General features: G+C 42.6%; 1 long non-coding RNA gene across 1 annotated transcript in view; it reads left to right on the forward strand.

Annotated features, from left to right (window-relative positions):
* The first annotated feature begins 711 nt into the window (after positions 1 to 711).
* Positions 712 to 22,448, forward strand: part of LOC112625452 — an 80,820-nt gene continuing 59,083 nt past the window's right edge. Inside the window, exon 1 of the long non-coding RNA XR_003119597.1 lies at positions 712 to 811. This is a non-coding gene — a long non-coding RNA (uncharacterized LOC112625452). The remainder of the gene's footprint in view (positions 812 to 22,448) is intronic.

A 22,448-nucleotide genomic window follows, 5' to 3' on the forward strand; every position in this document is an offset into this window, starting at 1 on the left:
GCTCAAATATACATTCCTCTCAGGTGAGCCAAGGGATGCCCTCTAGGCCTGTGTTTGTCAAGGTACCTTTGAAGATAAGCTGTTAGTTTGCATGCCAAGGTGAAATAGAATAGAATTCTGTTTTAGGGTAAAGATCTTGGGGCCCACGTGGAATTTCCTTGTGAGCAATTTGTGAAGGAGGCCGCTGGCGGAGACATGTAGGCCTTCTGTCTTCACAGCTATCTACTTAGGAACAAAATGGAAGGCAGTTTTTTGCAAGACGCAGTTACTGAGCTTCACTTTTCCCTTTGGTGTAGTGAGTTTGGGGTCCTGAGATATTTATATTCCTTTCACAGCCTCACCATACTTGAATAAAAATTACAACCTACATGTTAAAACTGACCACATCACACTCTCCTGTGTGTCTTCAAAAGATGTAAGGCCCATCCAGATAATCCAAGATGATCTAATCTCAAAGCCTTAATTATATCTTTGATGACCCTTTTTCCAAATAAGGTCTAATTAGAGGTTCCTGGAATAAGACACGGACTTATCTCCCTAGGGGCCACCATTCAGCCTGATCCGGAAGGAAGGCCATGATTTCAGCTCTCTGGGATTTGAGACAAAGAGGCCCTTTTCTTTCATTTTATCTTTTCATGTCTCTTCTTGCCATGGACCCACATGTTGTGTGTGGGCTGAGGGTGAATCCAAGAAGGACTTTGTGTTGTGGTCAGTACAGGCTTTGGTCCAGAGAGACAACAATACTTTCAGTACTCTTTGGTTCTGCCCTAGAAGAGCTCAACACAGAGAATTGCCTAGAACAAGAAACTGGGTAAATGTCCTTGGAACATACCCTTGTCTTCTCTTCTCTGGATTCTTGATTGCAATACTCTCCTCTGCCTGGATATTCACATGGCCTTATACTCTCTGCCTTCTCTTCTGTATGTCATTCAATGTTGGGCCCACCTAGATAACCCGAGATGATCTCATCCTGACATCCTTAATTTAATTATATCTGCAAAGAACATTTTCCTAAATAAGGTCACAGGCACAGTTTTGGGGGACTAGAATATGGATATATCTTTTTGGAGACTGTGATTTAACTCACTATAGGCTAAATTCTCAGCCCTAAAGAGGGTCCTACACAAAGTGAGGGCACTCAATGGAAAGAAGGTCTCTGAGACATGAGATAGGAACATGTGAACGGAACCTTCAACCCACAGATTCTCCAGGACTGTCTGGGCCAGGAGAAGGGACTCCTCCCTCTCTCAGGTTCAGACCCCCAGGTCCTGGAGATTAGGCAAAGCCTGTGTTTGTTCTTTGCATGAAATTAAGTAGTCTTAGTGGTCCATTGCAGGGGTCTCTATTTGTGATTGACCTTTACGTGTTTCTTGCTTTATGTACTTATCTATATGTCAGGCGCGTCCGTGCAAAGAGATCACCAAACAGGATTCACTTGGGTGCAAGTGGGCTGAGTCCGAACAGAGAGTCAGCGAGGGGAGATGGTGAAGGGGTTGCTTTATAGGAGTTGGGTAGGTAACGGAAAATTACAGCCAAAGGTGGTTATCTATTGTTAGCAGAGGAGGGGGTTACGGGGTACATGGTGGGGAGATCGTAAGTCTCAGTGTCCAGAAGAAGGATGTCACAAGGTCGATTGATCAGCTAAGGTAGGGCAGGGACAAGTCACAATAGTAAAATATTATAATGTTAGTTAATCAGTTAAGGCAAGAACTGGCTGTTGCACTTCTTTGTAGTGTTTTTCTTTGGCTGTTCCAGACTTCTTGGCTCCTGCAGGCCACCTGGATGTGTATGTGCAGGTCACAGGGGGTTATAATGGCTGAGCTTCAGCTTAGAGACCTGACACTATATTCTCTGTTTTTTTTCTTCAATAAGGTAGTTTACTTACTAAATTCTTCCCTAAAGATGCAGCTCTTGAATTAAAAAGTACTACTACTACTACCATTTTGCTTTAATCACTAAGTTCTGCCTTGATTTTTTTTGTCTGTTTTTTATGTTTTTGTCTATATTTTGTTGATATTTTAAAGTTTTTTCTTGTTTTTATTAATATGATTATTTAAGGCTCTAGAATTTCTTCTGAGTGCAGATCTACCTGGGTCATACAGAAGTTTTCATATGTGGTCAGTTGTTTTACAAATATTCAACGTCTTTCTCTTTGGCCCTTAATGATACAAGAAAACTTTCAAAAACTGTATGTTTTATAGCGTTTTGGAGTTTTAATGCTTATTTAACTTCACTGCATTTTAATTAAAGAATAAAAAAATAGTTTTTAGAAATCATTGAAGTTTTGTGGTCTGAAATATAGTCTTTTTTATGATCTGTGGAATCTGAAGAAAAAAGCATTCTATATTTATATACAGATATAGATCTATATCTATCTATATCTATATATAGATCTACAGATCTATATATATGTATATGTATATATAGTTGCACCAGGCCCCTGGCTGCAACTTTTCATACCCTATCTATAGATCTGTAGATCTATATCTATATCTATATATATTTTGAGGCAGAGTCTTGCTCTGTTGCCCAGGGTGGAGTGCAGTGGTGTGATCTCGGCTCACTGCAAGCTCCGCCTCCCGGGTTCATGCCATTCTCCTGCCTCAGCCTCCCGAGTAGCTGGGACTACAGGCGCCCACCGTGCCCGGCTAATTTTTTGTATTTTTAGTAGAGACGGAGTTTCACCGTGTTAGCCAGGATGGTCTTGATCTCCTGACCTCATGATCTGCCCGCCTCGGCCTCCCAAAGTGCTGGGATTACAGGTGTGAGCCACTGCGCCCAGCCTACTTTTTGTTTTAAGAGCACTGATGTTCTGTTATTTAATCTCTACAGTTCATAACTGGCATATCTTCATTGTGAATCACACACTTAATTTTTCTTTTCTGTTCCTTTTTTTACTTCTGTGCTTTTTCTGCCCTGTGTATTAAAGAGAAGAAAATCAGTGATGCCACACAAAACACTCCGTAGTAGTCAGATCACAGCGATGGTTTTAACATTTGTGGTGCTGACCTTCTGTTCCTGTTCTTTCACTGAGTTCTCCCACCATCAGGCAGGTTCCATGCTCATCACCAGGCCCCTGGCTGCAACTTTTCATACCCTATCAACATTTGGTTCACTGATGTTTGTTGTTTGCGAGATTTTTCAAGCAGTTCCATATAAACAGTGTTCCCATATTTTTAAACATTCAAAAATCAGTTTGTGTTGCTTTTAGACTTGATTGAAAGAATAGTTAGTATAACATCTCTGGGTTGCAGTTTCTTGGTGCAAAATTTCACAGGTCTCAGCTCTTCCAATATTGAATACTGCTACACACTGACCTTGTGATTGCAGATTCAAGCTGCCATCAGCCTTGCAAGACACAGACAACTTTAATCTGATGCCACATTTACTGGACTTTAAAGGAGGACACAGGCCAGGAGACACAGCTCGTGCCCTGGGGCACCCACAGCTCCCTTTGCCCTCTCACCTATCCAGGGCCTGTGTGGCTGCCACAAACATGAGTCAGGGTGCTTGTGGGCCACCTGGATAATCAGAAAACACAGCCTTGATTTCCCAACAATTTTTTATACTGTTTCTAGACACCAAGCTACAAGCCACATATTAATTAACAGCCCCCCTGTTCCAAGGGCAGTGGAACATAGGTGATGAGGGAGACATTCCACATCTATTTCAAATCTGTCATTTCCAAGTGTGTCTGTTAGCTTCTGTTGATTAGGAAATTATCCCCACTTTAGTCACTTAAAACAGCAACAGTTTGTTAACCTAAGGATCTGCTGAAGAGTTCCCGTGGTCTAGACTGGTTCCCGCTAATCTCGCCCAGGCTTGCTCACGTGTCTGCAGTGCCGTAGCAGATGGCGGAGGGCGACTAGCCCCTCGTAGCCTGCCTGTGATCTGGTGGTTGGCCATTTGCCTCTGGCTCAGCGTGGTGATTGTTTCATCATTTTGCATTCTTCTGTTGTTGTTTTTTGTTGTGGGTTTTTAAAATTTTATTTTATTATTTTTTTTGGAGACAGGGTTTCACTCTGTCACCCAGACTGGAGTGCAGTGACATGGTCTCAGCTTACAGCAACCTCTGTCTCTCAGGCTCAAGTAATTCTCCCGCCTCTGTCTCCCAAGTAGCTGGGAGTACAGGCAAGTGCCACCACCACCCAGCTAATTTTTGTATTTTTAGTAGAGGTGGGGTTTCACCATGTTGGCCCGGGTGGTCTCGAACTCCTGGCCTCAAATGATCCAGCCACCTCACCTTCCCAAAGTGCTGAGATTACAGGCGTGAGCCACCGCGCCTGGCCTGTTGTTAATAATGATAAAATATTTGGTTCAGCTTCTCAATGGCCACATTTTACAGTTTCAGATGCACTTTCTGGACTGGACTGGTGTAACTCTGCTTATTTTGCATTGTTTGAAGGCATTTATAATTAATTCTGATTCCTCATTTCAGACTATGTTTTGTTTTTCCTGAACCGTCTCTTTCCTTGTAGGTAGAGGCAGCATTTCATGGAGGGCCAGGTCCCTGGCTAGGACAAGATAGAGCCACAGAGTCATATTCGGTCTCCAGCAGCCATTATTCTGCCCCAGCCTGCCATTTGGCTGTGGTGGGTTTGGTGGCCCACGTCTAACTCTACCTCTGTTTCTAGACTGTGACCCGGGATCAGGGGAAATTAGTAGACAGCCCGTGCCTCCAGTGCCACTGTGGGGGGCCCCTCACTCTGGGCTTTCTGGTGTCTGTGGCCTCAGTGTCCGTGCTCGGCTCCTCCCCACAAGTGGCCGTGCTCCGTTTGCCCTGGGCTGGCGGGCTTTTCCCTGTCCTGTGGTTTGGCGTTTTACCTCACTGCGTTTTCGTTCAACGTAGAATTCTCCTTTCTGTTTCAAGTTCTGTGGATGATTTTGGGAGAATGTTCTTTTTTTCTTCTTTCTTTTTTAATATATATATATATCATCTGCAAATATGCTCCCTTATTTCCCACCTCGACTTTTATCTTCCACTTTCAATCTTTTCTTTTTTTGGAAGGAGGTGGGATATTTTCGGAGTTGTATTTCCAAGAATCCTTTCAATTTCTCCATTTTTGCGCTTTATCACTGTGTGTGTGTGTGTGTGTGAGAGAGAGAGAGAGAGACATACAGCACACATACAGAAAGATGTGCAAAATGTAAATGTATATTTAACAAGTGGTTATAAAGCCATATAATGTGCAACAGCCACACAGGTGAAGAAATAAAGTCTTCCTGAAACCTAGTCCCCCAGGTGTTCCTCCTCATGCTCCCAGCCCAGTAACCCCAGGAGTCACACCCTTTTCTGCCTTCAGTGTCATCATGTCTTAGCTGTGTTTATAATTTTACCTCCTATATATGCATTATGAAAGAGCTGCTGCTTCTTGCTATCTTTTTCTTACTGTAGGTCTTGTATCTTCAGAGATATTAGAAATAGGGCTCCGAATAAAACTTCTTCTGTTTCTGCACTCTCCCTTCTTCTGTGTTTCCTGTAATCTGTCAGATTGATTTTGTTCCACTCATGTGAAAACTCTCTCCCAAATGCCTCCTGATCTGTGGCTCTGCATTCATGAGTAAGTGTGATGCACTGGGAGATGACTGGGAGTCTCATGGGAGGGTGTGTATTGGCCAGTGGTCCCCTTAACAGAGTGGGCCTTTGTTGTTGGTCATCACCTGACTCCAGCGTCTAAAGGATAATTTCCTCCTTGGAGATAACGTCTGACCGCAGCCTTCTGGGAGTCACAGAAACGGTCTTGTGTCCCTGCAATTAGAATGCATGTAATCACTTTATTTCCGAATTTTAGACTCACCGAGTCCCCCATGGTTGCTTCTTTGCTGACTCCAAGCTATGAAACTTTCTGAGATTCTCTGAGTAAATCACATTTCTTTTCTTCTTAGGTTTCAGCTTTTCTTTATTCTACTAAACCAATGCCTACTAGTCTGTTAAACGTCAAAGAAATATTAAATTTTATGTCTTCTAATACTACTTCTCCCATTCTTTTGTCCCAATAGGCTTATGGATGTTTTAATTTATTTGCTCTCCTCTTCGTTGATTTTCTTTCTTTCTTCTTTCTTTTCTTCTTCTTCTTCTTCTTTTTTTTTTTTTTTTCCTTTTTTGAGACAGAGTCTTGCTCTGTTGCCCAGGCTGGAGTGCAGTGGCACGATCTTGGCTCACTGCAACCTCCACCTCCTGGGTTCAAGTGAGTCTCCTGCCTCAGCCTCCTGAGCGGCTGGGATTATAGGCACCCGCCACCACGCCTGGCTAATTTTTGTATTTTTATTAGAGATGGGGTTTCACCATCTTGACCAGGCTGCTCTCGAACTCCTGACCTCAGGAGATCTGCCCTCCTTGGCCTCCCAAAGTGCTGGGATTACAGGTGTGAGCTACCACGCCTGGCCTTAGTTGATTTTCTTAAGGGAGAGCAGATAACATTTGTGCTTCTACTACCACGTTTAACCAAAATTTCAATCAGGGATAGTTTAAATAAAACTTTATATCAGAGTTTCACATTTCCTCCATTCTCTTTCTAGAAGTTTTTTTTTTTTTTTTTTTTTAAGTGTTTTTATTACTTGAAACTGTGTGTGTGAGTGCAGAGATATAATATTAAAATCTATCAAGTTTCAGGTTGGTGATATTAATCATTTATTTTAGCAGTGAAATTAAATGTTAACATTCAACTGTAAGGTTGGAAGATTTAGCTAATGCCTTCTCCCCCATTGAATTAATACAGAACAAAAATTGATATTTCTGATACAGACAGGAGACAGGGAAATACTGGGTAGAAGATGATGGTGCCCTGGCAAAGGCCCCACCTTCAAGCCTGGAAGCCCACGGCCCTAAGTGGGAACAGGCATTCCTGTTTTCCTGCCCAAAAGTTACCTTTTCACCTGCCATGCCCCACTATCCTGTACCCATGTAAACCCCAATCCCCAGGCTCCAGAAGCAGGTGAGGAAGTGACCAGCAGAAGAGTAGAAGAGCAGCAGAACAGTGTGGCAGAGAGAAGAGAAGGAACATCTGAACATTGAGAGTAGTTCAGCTTGGGATGGTTGGAGACGAGATCGGCTGCTGGACAGCCAAACTCTGGGGAAAGATCATCTTCCTACTCCATCCCCCTTCTAGCTCCCCATCCATCCCACTGAGAGCCACCTCCACCACTCAATAAAACCCCCACATTCATCCTTCAAGTCTGTGTACAACCTGATTCTTCCTGGATTCTGGACAAGGACCTGGGTACTGACAGGACACTGAGCTGGTTAACACTGAAGCCGTCTGCAGACAGCAAAGCTAAAAGAGTGCTGTAACACACACCCACTTGGGCTTTGGGAGTTGTAAGTACCCACCCTTAGATGCTACCGTAGGGCCGGAGCCCAAAACACATTCAGCCTGGCTCCTGCACCTGCGTGTGTGCCCCCCTCCCATAGGGGTTTAAGCGTGCAGGGGCAGAACATACGAGCCACACCCCTGTCGCATGTCCTGTGAGGTGGGTCAGGGAACTCTGTTTCGTTTCCACTGGTAGATACAGAGATTTTGCAAATGATACACTGTAGATCAGATACTCTCAAAGAAAAAAAAAGGTACAAAGTTGTAGAGTTCAATTACCTTATTCATGAATACTTTTTTCCTAACCTAATTAACTCAGTATATTGGCATCACTAGGATTTTGAGCTTTACCCAATACTGGTTTCTTTCTTCCTGAAGCATTTGTTTTACTGCCCCATTTTATTGCTTTCAGTTAATGAAATCTGATGCTAAAACCAAGAGTTCCTGAGGTGTTAGCCACCAGCACTATCCTCCCTACCGTCACCTTCATTCTGTCTGTTCCACCTATCTTTTGGGGACATCTCAAGTTGAGGTTATTAACCTTATATCATGTTCCCTTCTCCCTCCATTTGTACTCATTTTGTGTAGTGTGGGTAATTCAAATGTAAATCGTTTTGGTCACAAACCCCAACTGCTTGCTCACTGAATAGCCTGCAACCTGCCTTTTGCAATGATCACTGCGTCCTGGAGGGAACGTTGGCCTCACTGAGTCTGATGGCACCTGCTTCTGCCATGTTAGAACACTGCCTGCAGCCCTTGGATCTGGACTTCGGTCAGACCAGCAACAGATTCGCTTTTTTCTCCTCTTTGTTTGCCTGTTTCTCTGTCTTCTGATTGTTTTAAAGGTGAAGGAAAGTAGTAGTACAGAAATAATAACACAGAATTAAAATTAAATTAAAATGTGAAAAATAAGTACAGAACTGATTTTTCTCTGGCTTGATTTTAAAATGTTAGTTCCAAGTGCTTTAGATTGGAGGTGTTTCTGACCCGAGCGTGGCTCCCCCCACGTAAGCATCCCTTCACACAGTCTTTGAAATCAGCTGCCCTGACCCTAAATGTAGGCCTCATCTCTCACCAGCTGTCTAATCTTGGGAAAGTAGGAAACTCACTTTACTTCTTTATCTCTGGGACAGGGATCCTATCCCCAGGGGTTGTTGAAAGGATTAAATGATACAGTGTACTTAAAGTTCCTGGTAGATAAGAAGCACTCCAGAAGTAGTGGCCATTTTTATCATCTGTGTAGATGTTAAAGTTTGCCAGGATATTCTAGGATTATCTACTCTGCAATCCCGTGCTGCTTTCATACATTTGCTCTGATAAAACTACCCTAGGACACTGAGAAAAGATTTTTCAGGGCTGACTGAGCCCTGCTTAAATATTTTCCAGCTGTTCTGGTTCTTAAAAAAAAAATAGATTTTTAAAAGAGAATTAACTCTTTTTTTTCTTGCTCTTTATTCTGTGTCTGAGGGGAGACCCTACCAACCTCCCATCTATGACTCCCAATAACCACAGGATACATCATTATCTAGGAAGAGAGGGAGAGGGCCACAGGCTTGGCAAAGTCAGAACTTCCAGTCTTCCTGCTTTCCAGTATCCCTGGGCTTCTGGCCTTGCACACAGTTAAAATGTTTCCTCTAGTGCTGAGTATTGCATTCTGCCCCTTCAACCAGATCACTTTCACTAAAAGTTTGCATCTGCCAGTATCAGCGATGAGGAAACCAAGTGAAATCTATCAATCGGTGTTCAGAATGGAATGAAACTGAAGATCCTGTTTCCCCAGATGGATTGTTACAATCATCATAAGCATTTGAAGAAGCCAAGATCAACAAAAAAAGAGTTACCAGGTGTGCATGTGTGTGTGCTATTTGAATATTAGACATAGTAATTTTTCAGAAAAGATTCTCATCTCTAAAAAGCGTTTCTTCCCTCAAGATGAAAAGAAGTATAGCTCATTTCATTTTAGGACATAATCTGTCTTTGGGCTTCAGCATTTTAAAATTAAACATATCTTTGATACAATATTCCTTCAATTGTTAATTTCTCCAGGAAAGTTCAGCTCTTTGGAATCAGATTGAGATTTTTTGTTAAATGCTTATATTTGTCTTCAGTGCATTCATGTTTTAAAGCAATACATTGAAAATTTGAAAATGTTTTTACTTCAAATAACTACATTGTCTTTTTCTAAAATGAGAAGTTGCAGTGTTCCATGTTCTGATTTGCTATTTTTCATGATTTCTGTTAGTAGTCTTGGATGTTTTCTGTACTTGTATTTAGAGTACGCACACTTGTCTGAGACAGTTCTATTTCTCACAGTCATCACTGTGCCACATGTTGCCTCCCCGTCGTCTTCAAAAGATTGGGCTAAGGCCAGGCACGGTGGTTCATGCCTGTAATGCTGACGCTTTGGGAGACCGAGGTGGGTGGATCCCGAGGTCAGGAGATGGAGACCATCTTGGCCAACATAGCGAAACTCTGTCTCTACTGAAAATACAAAAAATTAGCCAGGCGTGGTGGTGCTCACCTATAGTCCCAGGTACTTGGAAGGCTAAGGCAGGAGAATCACTGGAACCTGGGAGGCGGAGGTTGCAGTGAGCTGAGATCACGCCACTGCACTGCAGCCTGGGTAACAGAGCGAGAGACTCCATCAAAAAAAAAAAAAAAAAAAAAAAAAAAAGTGGGCTAGAGCTTGGCTACACTGTGAGATTTATTGTCTTTGAACTGCCACTTATTCTGAGCTGCTCAGTTCCATTAATCAGCCTGACTTACTGACTCTGGAATTGTGTGCTCATATCAGATAGGTTGTGGCTAAAGTCCATCCATTATATTTCTAGGCCCTTACTTCTCTGTACAACCCCAGTTCAATCATGCTGGCAGGTATGTGGGGCACGCTCAGCCCTGAGGAGTTCTATAAGGGAAAGTTTCACATGGGCTTGGATTATATACCCAGTAATTCAGAGCAAATCTGTGAAAGCTTCATATGTCATTTACAGTTTGTAGGCACTGTAGAACCGTAGATTCGAAAGAGAGAAGGCTATGCCTTCTGATGATAGTCTTAAATCATGGAAAGCTAAAACAATAAACACCTCAAATTCAGTGTATTTTTGCCTTGGAAAAAGGGTTAGACTTCATGGTTGCAATTCACCTCACTCACCTGTGGCTCATTGATTCTGACATCTAATTAAATTGATCAGCCACAGTGATCAGAAGGCGATTGTTTGCCAAACACTACTGGCAAAGTAAACTTAGCTCATACTTGTGATTTACTTTATGGTTTCTATCCAGAATTGGGAACAAATAAGAAATTTGTTTTGACTAGGAAATTGTACACAATTCTAATCATAATTTGGACTGGAATAATAACCACTGTGCATTTGCTTGTTTCTGACTTTGTTAGTCTCCATAATATTCCTTTCAGGAGGTTGGTTGTATTTATAGTTATTTGAATTTTGCCAATATTTTCTTTCCACAAAGCTTGTTGTTGTATTTAATTGTCTTTAAGAAAATAAACTAAAAGTATCTGTCAACTTTCAAGAAATAAGCTTTTGTTAAAAATCAGTATTTATTAAAGCAAATGTCATTTGAAAATTCAAGCAATGTATAACTCGCAAACATTTCATTAAAATAGTTTCAGTAATATATTTTTAGCTTGAGTGGGTCAAGATAATAAATCAGTATTTTCTCTCAAATTCTGATAATGAGAGGTGGCAATGTGCTAGCAGCCCTCGCTCTCCATGCCTCCTTGGTCTCGGAGACCACTCTGGCAGCGCTTGAGGAGCCCTTCAGCCTGCCACCACACTGTGGGAGCCCCTCTCTGGGCTGGCTGAGGCCAGAGCTGCCTCCCTCTGCTTGCAGGGAGGTGTGGAGGGAGAGGTGCGGGCGGGAACCCGGACTGTGCATGGCACTTGCGGGCCAGTGTGAGTTCTGGCTGGCATGGGCCCGGGCCGGGCAGTCCCCACACTCGGAGCAGCCAGCTGGTGCTGCAGGCCCAGGGCAGTGAGGGGCTTAGCACCCGGGCCAGCAGCTGCGGAGGTTGAGCTGGGTCCCCCAGCACTGCGGTGCTGCGCTCAAATTCTTGCCTGGCCTCAGCTGCCTCCCCATGGGGCAGGGCTCAGGAACTGCAGCCTGCCATCCCCAAGCCCCACCCCTCACCCCGTCCATGCCGTGGGCTCCCCCGTAGCCCAAGCCTCCCCACGGGCACCGCCCCCTCTGGTCCTATCCACTGCCCAAGGGCTGAGGAGTGCAGGCCCACGGTTCCGGACTGGGGGGCAACTCCACCTGCAGCCCAGGTGAGGGATCCACTGGGTGAAGCCAACTGGGATCCTGAGTCTAGTGGGGACTTGGGTTAACTTTTATGTCTAAGAGATCATAAACGCACCAATCAGCACACTGTGTCTAGCTCAGGGTTTGTAAATACACCAATCAGTACTCCCTGTCTAGCTCAATGTTTGTAAATACATCAATTGTTACTCTCTATCTAGCTAACCTAGTGGAGACTTGGAGAACTTTACCTCTAGCTATAGGATTGTAAATGCACCAATCAGCACCCTGTCAAAACAGTCCAATCAGCTCTCTGTAAAGTGGACCAATCAGCAGGATGTGGGTGGGGCCAGATAAGGAAATAAAAGCAGTTTGCGGGGGCCAGCCAGCTGCAATTCGCTCTGGTCACCTTCAACACACTGGAAGGTTTCTTAGTTTGCTCTTTGTGGTGACTCTGGTTGCTGCTCACTCTTTGAGTCCCTGCTGCCTTTATGAGCTGTAACACTCACTGCAATGGTTTGCAGCTTCACTCTTGAAGCCAGAAAGACCACGAACCCACCAGGAAGAATGAAGAACTCCAGATGTGCTGCTTTTAAGAGCTGTAACATTCACCAGGAAGGTCTGCAGCTTTGCTGTCAGTGAGACCAGAAACCCACCAGAAGGAAGAAGCTCCAGATACATCTGAACGTCTCAAGGAACAAACTCTGGACACAGCATCTTTAAGAACTGTAACACTCACCATGAAGCTCCACGGCTTCATTCTTTAAGTCAGCAAGATCAAGAACCCACCAATTCTGGGTACAATAATGTATGTAGAAAAGTTCTTCGAAATGATAATGAAATTTAAGAAAAAGCAGTTAATACTGATGAGTCTTTATTTCCTTTTAGGACATAATCGGTTTTTTGACTTCAGCATTTTGAAATTAAAAATACTTTTGATAGGATATTTCTTTAACTGTTAATTTCTCCAACAAAGTTCTGCTCTTTGTAATTAGATTAATGATATTTTTTGTTAAATCCTTACATTTGTCGTCAGTACATCCTAGTAGACTTAAGTTTAGAAAGCAGATCCAAGAGTTAAATTCGAATAATTAGCAGGAATGGAAAATGGAGGATTCTAATTTTTTTAAAGAAAAAATGCTTTCTTATCGTTGAGAAAACAATGAGTTTATTCACAGACATTTTTATTCCGTTATTCTGTGAGTGAAGAAAGGAAGAGGAGGCATGTTGAGGTTTTCTTTTCCTAATGATGTTACATTAATTATTGTAGCCAACATATGCTTTTGGATATGATACAAAAACATACCTGCAATAATGATCATAAGAATACTCCTTTTTCCATCCCTCAAAATTGCTTTTGACAAGGTGATCTTCTGTGTATCTCATCCTACTGTCTGTATTTGCCTTCTGCTTTGGTGGAGCGGGGTCCTGGTTATGAGACAGTGGGAGAGAGACAGAGCGCGTGAGCAAATGCATAAGCAGAGGCTTTGTGGGTAGAGCAGATAAAAATTCCCAGCCAAATTTCATGAGTGAAAGATGGCCAATTTATTTCTTACATAGCTGGATGTCATTTTTATTTTGTGGTTTTTTCCATCAAGTAGTGAAAACTCACAAATATTCAGAGTCTCCTCTGGCCATTTAAGCACCCTCTTGGCCAGAGTCAAGTCAGATTCTTGGCGGCCCGCCTGGCGCCACCTGTGTGAGGGGAGGAGGAGGTTTCTCGCCCGGCACCGTCTGCTCCGCACAGGGGCGTCTGTGGAGGTGTCCGCCATTTTGTTTGGTCTCAGCTGCCGGTGGCCAGAGGAACCCTCTCTGCTGGCCGCAGGCCCGCTTCATGGTCGCACGGCTCCGTCAGCGGCTTCTCCATCCCTCTCTGGCAAGCTGAAGTACTCGACGACTTCCCTGGCCCTCTAGGGTTCTCGGGCTACCAGGTACGGGGCTGTGTGAACCTGGCACCTGACGGCTGAGACAGACAAGGCGGACGTTCTGCTCGCTGATCCCGGGGCCGCGCGGGGTCACAGGGCGCTGCCGCTGTCCTGGAACCTACTCGGGATTCACGCGCACCCTGTGCTCACAGATCCACCAAACCGTCTGGGGTTTCTGCGCACGACCTGGCGGCACCTCCGCCCTTTGGCGGCGGATAGAGGACTAGAAACGACTGAGGAGACGTGAAGCAGGGAGGAAAAGCTGGATGAGAGGAAGCACAGGGAGTGGAAGGCAACGTCCAGGGGACTCGGCTCCTCATGCCGCTTCGTCTCGATGAACTGTCTGTGGCGAACCGCTGTCTACTTGAGAGGAAAAGGGAAGTCATATTTGGTGCCATCCTCTGGACTCCAGGTGTTTTCGTGGCCATAATATATGTGTGTGTATATATATTTTATTTTTATTTTTATTTTTATTTTTTTTTGAGATGGTGTCTTGCTCTGTCCCCCGGGCTGGAGTGAGCGGCGCGATCTCGGCTCACTGCAAGCTCCGCCTCCCGGGTTCCCGCCATTCTCCTGCCTCAGCCTCCCGAGTAGCTGGGACTACAGGCGCCGCCACCACGCCCGGCTAGTTTTTTGTATATATATATATTTTTTTTTAGTAGATACGGGGTTTCACTGTGTTAGCCAAGGATGGTCTCTATCTCCTGACCTGGTGATCCTGCTGCCTCAGCCTCTCAAAGTGCTGGGGTTACAGGCGTGAGCCACCGCATCCCACCTTTTTTCTTTTAAAAGATTGTACCCTTCCAAAAGCAGCCTGTGTAGCCGAGGTAACTATGTGTGTGTGTGTGTGCACGTGTGTGCATAGGCATGTACATAGGCAAATATGTACATAAATTAAACTTTTTTTTTTTTTTTTGAGACAGGGTGTGGTGTGATGATGGCTCACTCCAGCGTCCATCTACCCCACGCAAGCGATCCTCTCATCTCAGCCTCCTGAGTACCTGGGACTATGGGTGCATGTCACCACGCTCACCTAATTTTTTCTTTTTCTTTTTTTTTTTTTTTTCTGTAGAGATGGGGTCCTACTATGTTGCCCGGGCTGTGTCTCAAACTCCTGGACTCAAACAATCCTCCCACCTTGGCCTCTCCAAGTACTGGGATGACAGGCATCAGCCAGTGTGTCCAGCTCAAATTAGCTATTTTTAAAGTAATTGATTCTGAAAGGCAAGTCAGAATGTATAAAACTCAAATGAACTTTTCTATGTTACACACTGTTTCTGTACTATTCAGTCTTGACTCCTTCCATTCTTGCAGCCCACTCTCAGTCTAGTTCCAATCCAGGTGCCCTGTTTTCAGTTCCTAAACCACACCATGTGATCTCAAGCATCAAGCATTTTTGTCTACAACATTCTTCCTTCCTACCTACAGCCCATGCTTTATATAATTAACTTCTATTCCTCATTTTTTTCTTCATTTTGAGTAATAGACTTGGGAAAAGTCTTCCATAAATTCGTAAGTTCAAATGAAGAAACCCTTACATGTGTGTCCACAGTATCCCATAGCGCTTGGGACTGTGTTATCATAACACTTGTATCATTGCCTTGTCATTGTCTATTTACCACCAGATTAAGTCCCAGAGGCTTCTTTTTCTGTTGTTTGTTTGTTTGTTTGAGATGGAGTCTTACAGTGTCGCCCAGGCTGGAGTGCAATAGCGTGACCTTGGCTCACTGCAACCTCCACCTCCTGGGTTCACGTGATTCTCCTACCTCAACCTCCCGAGTAGCTGGGATTACAGGTGCACACCACCACGCCGGCTAATTTTTTGTATTTTTCGTAGTGATGGGGTTTCACTATGTTGGCCAGACTGGTCTCAAACTCCTGACCTTTTGATCCGCCTGTCTCAGCTTCCCAAAGTGCTGGGATTACAGGCGTGAGCTACTGCACCCAGCCCCAAGAGGCTTGTTGTAGGTCTTGTCTGTTGTTCTATTCTAGAGCCTTGCACAGTGCTTGAAATATGGAAGAATCTGTAAAAATTCGTATTGAGTACAGTTGGCTCTCTGGATCCATGGGCTCCATATCCTTGGATTCAACCAACTGTAGATTGAAAATATTCAAAAATTAAAAATAATTGCATCTGTACTGAGCAGGTACAGACTTTTTTCTTATCATTATTCCTTAAAGGAAATCGTGCAACAACTATTCACATAGCATTTACATTGTATTAGGTATTCTAAGTAATCTAGAGATGACTAAAGAAAAAGCGAGGATGTGTGTAGCTTGTATACAAATAGTGTGCCCTTTTATATCAGGGACTTGAGATTCTGTAGTTTTTGATGTCTTTGGGGGTCCTAGAGCCACTCCCCTGTGGGAGGGATGAATGTATGGAGGTGGTAAATGACTCGCTCCAGGTCACACTAGTGAGTGAAAGAGCAAGGGATGTGCCCTTGGCCATTCAGTTCTAGAATCTGTGCATTTAACCACGATGCATATGGCCAGACACAGAGCTGTTACTCCAAAACACTAAGAATTGGTAACAAAGGCTCTTTAAACTATTGGATCTAATCCCAATTTCAACCAGATTAAATCATTACTTTTTACAAATGTTGTTTCCTGGGTGAGGGCTTTTGGGAATGATGAAGTTAATTATGAAATAAAAATGGAAAAATTGAATTTGGTCCAAAATACATTTTCTGCAGATATAAATGTCATGTGTATTATATATACACGCATCTGTATATATGCACATCTTTACATAGATATACCCATAAATGTATATGTTATATACAATGTATTAGGGAGAGTTCTCCAGAGACAACATACATACACACACACACACACATATACACACATCCCCCGATATACACACACATCCACATCCACACATCCACACATGCATACATACATACACACACACACCCTGTCAAGCACCTTGTAATAATGTTTCAGTTAACAGGAGACCATATAGACAATGGTGGTACCATGACATGAGATTCTAGTGGAGCTGGAAAATTCCTATTGCCTGGTGATGCTGTGGCCAGAATAAAGTCATAGTGGCACATTACTCACGTGTTTGTGGTGATGCTCGTGTAAACAAATCGTGCTGCCGGTCATATAAAAGCATAGCACAGGCTGGGCGTGGTTGCTCACTCCTGTAATCCCAGCACTTTGGGAAGCCAAGGTTAGTGGATCACCTGAGTTCAGGAGTTCGAGACTAGCCTGGCCAACATAGTGGAACCCTACCTCTACTAAAAATACAAAAATTAACCAGGCATGGTGGCGGGCACCTGTAATCCCAGCTACCCTGGAGGCTGTGGCAGGAGAATGGCTTGAACTGGGAGGTGGAGCTTGCAGTGAGCTGAGATCACACCATTGCACTCCAGCCTGGGCAACAGAGCAAGACCCCATCTAAAAAGATATATATAACACATGTAATTATGTACAGTACATATTTGACAATAAGTGGCTGTTACCTGTTTATGTGTTTATTACATCATATGTTTTATCATTATGGTAGAGTGTATTTCTACTTATAAAAACAGTATTAACTGTGAAACAGCCTCAGGTACCTCCTTCAGGAGCTCCTCCAGAAGGCATTGTTATCACAGGAGATGACAGCTTCATGTGTGTTTGGCCCCTGAAGCCCTTCCAGTGGGACAAGATGGAGATGGAAGACAGTGATATTCATGATGCTGACCCTGTGTAGGCCTAGGCTAACATGTGTTTGTGTATTAGTTTTAAAAACTAAAAATTAATAAACATAGAGGAAAACGTAGAGATATAAAGAAAGAAAATATTTTTGTGCAGCTGTATAATATGCCTGTGTTTCAAGCTGTTATTATAAAGCAGTCAAAAGGTTAAAATTAGAAGTTTATGAAGTGAAAATGTTACGTCAGCCAACCTTATTATTGAAGAAAGAGCCTTTCTTTTTTGACGACGTAGTGTAGCCTCTACATAGTTTTCGTGAAGTTTGCAGTTGTTACCCAGGCCTTCATAGGTGCTCACTACTCACTCACTGACTCACCCAGAGTAGCTTCCAGTCCTGCAAGCTCTATTCGTGTGAAGTGAACTACACAGGTGTACCAGTTTTTATATTTTATACCACAATTTTACCGTCCCTTTTCTATGTTTGGGTACACAGATACTATTGTGTTCCCGTTGCATGCAGTGTTCAGCACAGCAACCTGCTGTGCAAGTTTGCAGCCTAGAACAATAGGCTATACTGGATAGTCCAGGTGTGTAGGAGGCTGTGCCAGCTGGATGTGTGTAAGTGCACTCTAGAATGTTCACACAAAGGCAAAATTGCTTAACGTCGCATTTCTCAGAATGTATCCCCCCTTGTTAAGTGACACATGACTCCATGTATATATACAGAGAGAGAGAGAGAGCACACATAAGAATGACAGGGAGAGAGAGATTTATTATAGGATTATTATGGGACTTGGCTCCCATAATTCTAAAGACTGAGAGGTCCCATGATCTGGAGAAGAACTAGGAAAGCCGGTGATACAATTCGGTCTGAGTCCAAAGGCCCACAAATTAGGACGACCACACTAGCTGGGTGTGGTGTTGGTGTCTGTAATCCCACCTGTTTGGGGGGCTGAAGTGGGACACTTGAGCCAGGAGTTTGAGACCAGCCTGAGCAACATAGAGAGACCCTAGCTCTAAAACAGAAAAAAGAAAATCAGGAGCACCAGTGCTCTAGGGCAGAAGAAGAGGGATGTCCCAGCTCAAACAGAGAGAATATTCTCCCTTTCTCTGTCTTTTTGCTCTATTTGGGCCCTCAGTCACAGACACACAAAAATTATGATTTACCAGTTATCTAGGCATCCTTTAGCCCAGTCAAGTGGACACATAAAGCTAAACATCATGTACATGTATGTCTGAATATATACATGTTTCTTACCCTGGATTTCTCTTTCCTTATCACTCTTATAATTTGTGTGTTTATTTGGGGAAAGAATAGTTATCAAGACTTCTCTAGAGGAAGTCAACTGTCTTCATAAGCTTCTGAGTTACAACGCCTGACTCTATCCAATCTAAGTTAAATTTAAGAATGAATTTTGAGTACATCTGGTTTGTATATGGTGTTCTGGCAGAGCTCAATTTAATTCACCTCTAGAAGCATCCAGTGAGCACATACCAAATAATGGCCGCATTTCAGGGTTCGGGCTGTATAAATAACATACATCCCAATGTGAGGAAACCAGACAATAAACACAATAGTTTACAGAGAATTTAAAGGAGGATGAGTGTCATGAGAAGAAAATAGTAAAAGGTAAGGAGGAGAGGAACTACATCGTTTGGGATTGCAATTTTAAATAGAGTCAAAACTTGAAATAATTTTAGAATGTTGCAAATATATCTAAAATAAGTAGGAAATCTTGTTACGGTCTCATAAATACAGAATTAGAAAAATAGCTAGAGAATAAACGGAAAATTCAAAATTAATATATTAGAAACATTTTGGAACTTCTAAATTATAGCAAGGTAATTAAAATATTTTCATAAAGGTAACTTTATTTTGTTATCAGGAATTAGGCAAAGGCTGCTGAGATATTCACAAATACGACCCAACTCTAGAAATGAGGAAGTGGTGCATCTACGGATATCCAGGAGGGAGTGCTGAAAGAACAGCTCGTGCGACAGTGCAGGCAGAGGCAGGCTGATGGCAGCAGTGACTCCAGTTTGCTCTCACTCTCTGTCTCCATTCACTTTGGTGGTATCCTCTTACAGACGCTGGGATTGGAAACCAGATTGCTTTGACAAATGAGGCATTAGCAAATATGAGACATGCAGCAACTTGAGAAGCACCATGCACTGAGGCTGTTTATTGATACACTTAGAGACCTGAGACCACTATGCAAATATGCTCCGACCAGCCCTCTGGAAGATGAGATGACTGCCCCCAACAACTGAGCCCAGCGTAGTTTTGTTTTGTTTGGTTTTTGTTTTTGTTTTCAGATGAAGTCTTGGTTTTTGCCCAGACTGGAGTGCAGTGGTGAGATCTTGGCTCACTGCAACCTCTGCCTCCCGGGTTCAAGCAATTCTTCTGTCTCGCTCTCCTGAGTAGCTGGGATTACAGGTGCCCGCCACCATGCCCGGCTAATTTTTGTATTTTTAGTCGAGACAAGGTTTCACCATGTTGGTCAGGCTGGTCTCAAACTCCTGACCTCAGGTGATCTGCCCTCCTTGGCCTCCCAAAGTGCTGGGGTTACAAGTGTGAGCCACTGTGCCCAACCTTGAGCCAACCTTGGTTTAACTACCAGTGATCTGAGTGGCAGGTGGTCTTTGATGATCCACGAGCTGACCAAGGTTATCACAGATGGTCACGTGAGTCTAGCCCAGACGAGAACATCCAAGCAGAGTGCAGCTGAAATTGCTTTCATAGAATGAGCTAATAAATGGTTGTCATGTTAAACCAGTAAGGTAAAGTGGTTTGTTACACAGCAAAAGCTAACTGATACAATGTATCTAACTACTTCAATTCTGACAGCCCATCATAGAATATTTTAGGTAAGAACTACTTCATCTAATTTATAGTCCTTTATATTTTTCTCTGTTGGAAGCATTTCATAGAGACAAACTAGTTGCTGTTTAAGTAAAATAATGCACCATTATGCATACATTTTTGTTACCTATGTAGACGATGAGAAAATAGAATTGTTTTAAATTCCTAGGGACACAGATAAGTTCTAGGTTGACATTTATCAAATTTTCATTATTATGTCTAAGAAGTCTTTCCCTACTACCTCCCAAGCAGTTACCTGCTAGGCACGCATCTATCCTATGAATTTGTCAGCGCAAAGGAACAAGGACAGCAGTTATGCTTGATTATACAGAATAAATGCAGAGTATGAAAATTGAAATTAGACATACTTATTATAAAATGTGATGATTATTTCCATTCCAGAACCAAATTGAATAAAAAAAAAAAAACCTTATTGATCTGGATTGAATTTCAATTTGCTAAGATTTGAGTAAGCCAGCTTCTGCCCAGTAGTGTTTGAATAGAAAGGCTTATGAGGCCAATAGTCTGTTCATCACAGGTGAGAAAGTTTTTTTTTTTTTTAAAAGTCAATAAATTACTTTTTACTACTACAGGAGAAATGTATGCTTTATATGCCAACAAAGAGTTGAAATGCCAGAAGCACTTGAGGACTAAATTACGGAGCACTTATTTCATCCTAACAGAACGCTAATGCCAGTGCTTGATTACAGCAAGCCATCCGATTGCATGAATTTGGGCTGCAAGGCACCCAGGCTTTTATATTCATTAGCAAAGTTATCGATTCTGGAAAGTTACCGCTAATAAAACGACACCATTTTCTCAGGCCTGTTATATGGGCGCAGACAAATTATTTGATCAATGATATTGAGCAAAAGGAGAAGCACTCATTGTCTCTAATCTCTTTTCCCTCCTCCCTGAATTGTACATGGCGACCAGCAGCAGCATGAAGAGGAGCTGTGGGGCCACATCTGATTTGGTTTCATATAGCTATATAAATATTTGATAATTAAATCACATTGTTTCAATAAAAATATTAAATAAAAGCTAAAGTTAAAAATGAAAAAATAGGCCAGGTGCGTTGACTCACACCTGTAATCCCAGCACTTTGGCAGGCTGAGGTGGGTGGGTCACTTGAGATCACTTGAGATCAGGAGTTTGAGACCAGCCTGACCAACATGGTGAGACCCCCATCTCTACTAAAAAATACAAAAGTGGTGGCAGGCACCTGTAATCCTGGCTGCTTGGGAGGCTGAGGCAGGAGAATCGCTTGAACCCGGGAGGTTGAGGTTGCAGTGAGCCTAGACTGCAACATTGCACTTCAGCCTGGTCAACAAAAGCAAAACTCCATCTCATAAAAAAAAAAAAAAGACAAAATAGTATAATATTATATTCATAGAAATAATTTTACATTTACACAAAGATGTAATTTACTGTACATTAGCTTCAGCAAAAGCATCCATAAGTTCCTCAATTTCCAGTTATTGGCTGCTTGAACTTTTATGCCCTTTTGCTCTATCTGTTAAAGAACGTGTACCTCTATAGAGCTTCTGTAAAATAGTTTTTCATTAATTTAATCAAAGAATATTGTTAATACACTGAATGGAATTTTTATAAGTAAAATTAATAAAGATGGAAATCTGTTACTTAAAAAAATAAGATTCTAGTTATTCTATCATTGTTTGTGTTTCTATTTAAATATTAGAATCACCTTGCCAAATTCCACACAAAAATCCTGCTGATATTTTGATTGGAATTGCATTGAATCTATTACATTAATTTGTGGACAATTAATATTTAAAAATAATGAGTTTTCCAACCCAATCACAAAGGTATACCTCACCATTTATGTAGAAATTTAATTTTCTCAGCAATGTTTGTAGTTTTCAGTATGGACATTTTCCACCTATTTTCTTAAATTTATCTCTAAATATGACATATTCTTTTTTTGAGACGGAGTCTCGCTCTGTTGCCCAGGCTGGAGTGTGGTGGCGCCGTCTCGGCTCACTGCAAGCTCCGCCTCCCAGGTTCCCGCCGTTCTCCTGCCTCAGCCTCCCGAGTATCTGGGACTACAGGCGCCACCACCATGCCAGGCTAATTTTTGTACTTTAGTAGAGATGGGGTTTCAGCATTTTGGCCAGGATGGTCTCGATCTCCTGACCTCGTGATCTGCCCGCCTCGGCCTCCCAAAGTGCTGGGATTACAGGCGTGAGCCGCCACCTGTGGCCTAAATATGACATAGTCTTGATGTTCTGATATAAATATTTAAAGTTCATATTCATAAGAAAATTCAAACCACCAATGGGAGATACTATTTGTAAAACATATGTCTGACAAAGAACTTGTATCCAAAAAGTATAAATAACTTTTGCAATTAAATAATAACAATATAAAGAAAAATTACAAATATGGAAAAGATTGAGATACATTTTACCATAGAAGATGTATGAC

Source organism: Theropithecus gelada, chromosome 5 (genome assembly GCF_003255815.1).
Source record: "Theropithecus gelada isolate Dixy chromosome 5, Tgel_1.0, whole genome shotgun sequence".
NCBI lineage: Eukaryota > Metazoa > Chordata > Mammalia > Primates > Cercopithecidae > Theropithecus > Theropithecus gelada.